Source organism: Hypanus sabinus, unplaced genomic scaffold (genome assembly GCF_030144855.1).
Source record: "Hypanus sabinus isolate sHypSab1 unplaced genomic scaffold, sHypSab1.hap1 scaffold_194, whole genome shotgun sequence".
In the NCBI taxonomy this organism is placed as follows: domain Eukaryota; kingdom Metazoa; phylum Chordata; class Chondrichthyes; order Myliobatiformes; family Dasyatidae; genus Hypanus; species Hypanus sabinus.
In genome coordinates this window covers 289,266-294,437 of record NW_026780036.1, presented here as the reverse complement: position 1 = coordinate 294,437, position 5,172 = coordinate 289,266, and positions in this window count along the sequence as shown.

Below are 5,172 nucleotides of genomic sequence, written 5' to 3'. Positions count from 1 at the left end.
GATTCAAGATTCTGGATCATTGGGATCAATTTTGGGGCAGGTGTGCCCTGTACAAAAAGAATGGGTTGCACTTGAATCCTAGGGGGACCAATAACCTGGCGGGGAGATTTGCTAAGGCTACTGGGGAGACTTTAAACTAGAATGGTTGGGGGTTGGGAATCAAATTGAAGAGACTAGGAGAGAGGAGGATAGTTCACAAATAGAGAAAGCTTGTAGACAGTGTGTGAGGGAGTATAGTCAGGTAATAACGAAGGGGAGCTCTCAGACCCCTGTAGGGGAGAAGGAAGGAAAAAAAGATAGTCCAGTTTGCACCGTTAGGGATAAGCAGAGAGTAGGAGGTGGAGAATTTCTTAAATGCATTTATTTTAATGCTAGGAGCATTGCAAGAAAGGTGGTTGAGCTTAGAGCATGGATTGATACCTGGAAATATGATGCTCAGGCTATTAGTGAAACATGGTTGCAGGAGGGGTGTGATTGGCAACTAAATATTCCTGGATTTCCTGCTTCAGGTGTGATAGAATCGGAGGGGCAAGAGTGGGAGGTGTTGCATTGCTTGACCGAGAAAAAATTACAGCGGTGCTTTGGAAGGATGATTAGAGGGCTCGTCTAGGGAGACTATTTTGGTGGAATTGAGGAATGGGAAAGGTGTAGTAACACTTATAGGGGTGCAATATGGACCACATAAAGGGGAGCGAGAATCGGAGGAGCAAATTTGTAAGGAGATAGTAGATATTTGTAGTAAGCACAAGGTTTTCATTGTGGAAGATTTTAATTTTCCACACATAGATTGGGAAGCCCATTCTGTAAAAGGGCTGGATGGTTCAGAGCTTGTAAAATCTGTGCAGGATGGTTTCTGGCAGCAATACATAGAGGTACCAACTAGAGAAGGAGCAGTGCAGGATCTCCTGTTAGGGAATGAGATATTTCAGGTGACGGAGGTATGTGTTGAGGAGTACTTCGGGTCCAGTGATCTCAATGCCATAAGTTTCAATATAATTATAGAGAAGGATAGGACTGGACCCAGGGTTGAGATTTTTAATTGGAGAAGTGCTAACTTTGAGGAGATGCGAAAGGATTTAGAAGGAGTGGATTAGGACAATATGGTTTATGGGAAGGATGCAATAGAGCAATGCAGGTCATTTAAAGGTGAAATTTTGAGGGCACATAATCATTATTTTCCTGTTAGGTTGAAATAAAAGATTAAAAGTTTGAGAGAGCTATGGTTTTCAAGGGATATTGGAAACGGTTCAGAAAAAACAAAGCGATCTACAATGATCTACAAGGCAGCATGGAGTAAATGAGGCGCTCGAAAAATATAATGAATGTAAAAAGAATCTTAAGAAAGAAATTAGAAAAAGGTAAAAGAAGATATGAGGTTGTTTTGGCAAGTAAGGAGAAAATAAATTCAAAGGGTTTCTACAGTTCTATTAACAGCAAAAGGATAATCAGGGATGAAATTTGTACCTTAGCGTGGACAGCTATGTGTGGAGCCGAAAGAGATGGGGAAGATTTTGAACAATTTATTTTCTTCGGTATTCACGAATGAGAAGGATATTGAATTGTGTAAGGTAAGGGAAACGTAGGGTAGATATCGAAATTATGATGATTAAAGAAGAGGAAGAATTGGCACTTTTAAAGAATATAAAAGTGGATAAGTCTCCGGATCCAGACAAAATGTTCCCCAGGACCTTGAGGAAAGTTGAGGGGCTCCGACAGAAATATTTCAAATGTCATTAGAAACGGGATGGTGCTGGAAGATTGGCGTATTTCTCATGTGGATCCATTGTTTAAAAAGGGTTCTAAGAGTAAACTTAACAATTATCGGCCTGTAAGTTTGACGTCAATGGTGGGTAAATTAATGGAAAGTATTCTTGGAAAATAGTACTTATAATTATCTGGATAGACAGGGTCTGATTAGGACCAGTCATCATGAATTTCTGCGTGAAAGGTCATGTGGTGGATAACTGTTTGTCAGGTTGAAGGCCGGTGACTAGAGTTGTGCCTCAGGGATCTGTACTGGGTCCAATGTTGTTTGTCATATATAATAATGATCTGGATGGTGGGGTAGTAAATTGGATTAATAAGTATGCAGGTGATACTAAGATAGGTGGCGTTGTGGATAATGAAGTAGGTTTTCAAATATTACCTAGAGATTTATGCCAGTTAGAAGAGTGGGCTGAAAGATGGCAGATGGAGTTTAATGCTGAGAAGTGCGAAGTCCTATATTTTGGTAGGACTGATCAAAATAGGACATACATGGTAAATGGTAGGGTATTGAGGAATGCAGTAGAACAGAGTGATCTCGGAATTATTGTGCATTGTTCCCTGAAGGTGTAATCTCATGTGGATAGGTTGGTGAAGAAAGCTTTTGGTATGCTGGCATTTATAAATCAAAGCATTGAGTGTAGGAGTTTGGATGTAATGTTAACATTGTACAAGACATTGGTGAGGCCAATTTTGGAGTATTGTGTACAGTTCTGGTCACCGAATTATAGTAAAGTTGTCAACAAATTAGAGAGAGTACAGAGGAGATTTACTAGGATGTTGCCTGGGTTTCAGCACCTGTTATAGAGAAAGGTTGAACAAATTAGGTCTTTATTCTTTGGAGCGTAGAATGTTGAGGGGGGACGTGATAAAGGTATTTCAAATTATGAGGGGATAGATAGAGATTACGTGGATAGGCTTTTTCCATTGAGAGTAGGGGAGATTCAAACAAGAGGGCATGAGTTGCGAGTTGGGGGCAAAGATTTAGGGGTAACACGAGGAGGAACTTCTTTACTCAGAGAGTGGTAGCTATGTGGAACGAGCTTCCTGTAGAAGTGGTTGAGGCAGGTTCGATATGGACATTTAAAGTAAAATTGGATAGGTATATGAACAGAAAAGGAATGGAGGGTTATGGGCGGAGTGCGGGTCAGTGGGACAAGGTGAGAGTAAACGTTCGGCGTGGACTAGAATGGCCGAGATGGCCTGTTTCAGTGCTGTAATTGTTATATGTTTATACAGATAATATCGAGTCGTGCAAAATGATTGCGTACTGCTGTCCTCTTTTGGCTAAGTGTTACTAACCTCTCATTTTACTCGCAGGAAATATCAATCAGCCACATGATGTCACAATGTAATAAAAAAATGAAAATTTTACCCCTTTGACAAGGATTGATCTCAACTGAGAAAACATTGCAACATCTTTACAACTTCTGTGATTTCTCAGAAAACTAACTGAGCTGGGTTTAAATAGGCTGCAGGTGATGAATTGGAAGCGAGTGGCAGTTGACTCCTGGTATCTGGGTGGAGACTGGGCGGTGCCTCGCTGTGTAGCCTGACAGGATCACTGACACTTTTGTGGAGACTCCCGACTGTTCAGCTCGATCCCGATGCGGGCAGTGGAACTCCTCGATGGGCCATCGATCAGGAGTTTTATTTATTTATAAGATACAAGGAGCAGTAAGCCACGCCGCCCAGTAATCACTTCATTTAATCCTAACGTAATAGCGGTACAGTTCACAATGAACCAGTGAGTCTTTGCACTGTGTGTTTCCTCCCAAAGTCCAGAGACGTACCGGTTGGTGGGTCAGTTGGTCACTATAAACTGTTTCGGGGGTAGGCTGGGGTAAATTCGGGAGTTTGTTGTGCAACCAGGCTTAAAATTCCACTTGCCCCATCACTGAACTCTTCCCAGAGTCTATCGACTCAATTTGAAAGATTCTTCATTACATTTTGGTCTATATTTCCTGTTTAATTATAACTTATCTCTGCTGTATTTTCAGATTGGTTATTGGCCATCATGTTGGGCCGGGCCGTTCATTGACTCTATCGTATTTCTTGGATTTACTGTGTGTGTCCGTATGGAAATGAATCTCAAGGTTGAACATGGTAACACACATGTACTTTGATAATCACCGTGAACTTTGAGATTTGAACTTGCGAGAAATGCCAAAGAGACAATATAATGAAAGGAATATTACGCACATTTTGGAATACGAGAGGGAACTCGACCATCGGCGTGAAATCCGCGTCATCAAAGGCAGAACGTGAAAAAGCAACACAGACCGTATCGAAGTGAGATGCATCCCGATGAGGGAGAATCCCGAACAATTGGATGTTCTTCAAAAGTCATTATTAACTGAGATACATTGAAGAAATCTCCACAAACATTAGTGAAAGTCAAGGATAAAATACTCTGGAGATTTGTGGAGCGAGATAATTGATAATATTTAAAGGGAAGGATTGTGAAACTGAGAGCTATGTAGAGCTGGTAAAACACAAGTATAAGGCGTGCGGCCGATTCCCAACAATTCTCTCTCTCTCTCTCTCTCTCTCTCTCTCTCTCTCTCTCTCTCTCTCTCTCTCTCTCTCTCTCTCTCTCTCTCTCTCTCTCTCTCTCTCTCTCTCTCTCTCTCTCTCTCTCTCTCTCTCTCTCTCTCTCCATTTCTCTCCCTCTGAGGCCGGAATTTGCTTGAAATATGAACCATGTCATTGTCATCGTTTATGCCAGCCAATAGAATTCCTGCACTTGCTCTACTCACTGCTGCCTATTGCCCATGATTTCACTCGATCCCCACAACATTTTCCAATGAATCTCATCCTCCATCCGGCTTTCTATAGATTCGCCATTTTGATCTCTGCTCCCCATTACAATATCTCAAATCCAGAAACTTGTTTCACGTTTTTACTTGCTCCCTTTCCAAGGCAATTTCACTGACCTAAACCGATAAGGCTAATGATGCAACCTGTTGCAGGATATTGATAAATCACAGCTTTATCGATTACATTTAGTAAATTTAAGGTTAATCTAAAAATCATGCGGTCTACAATCCACTTTACCCCAGCCTACACACGATTTTGAACAATATGACAGAATCCTACTCATTCACATCGAGTATGTTTCTCTGTTTAACTATAGTCTGCACATTTTCCCGTTTAATGTAAATATGTATTTCACGCCATTTCTCAGCTCCTCTCTGAATTTCCGCTGCGTTAATCCATAGATACACGTGTTTGTGCAGGTACTGAGAAGCAGCGTCATAAACCCAACCTCCTGGGCGATGTACACTGGGTCACTCAAGAACCGATCGGGGTAAAAGACGTTCCTCACCGGCCAGTTCAAAGAATGCACAACATATATCATCCATAATAACATAAAATTGGCCGAAATGGTGAAAAGTAAAACCATGG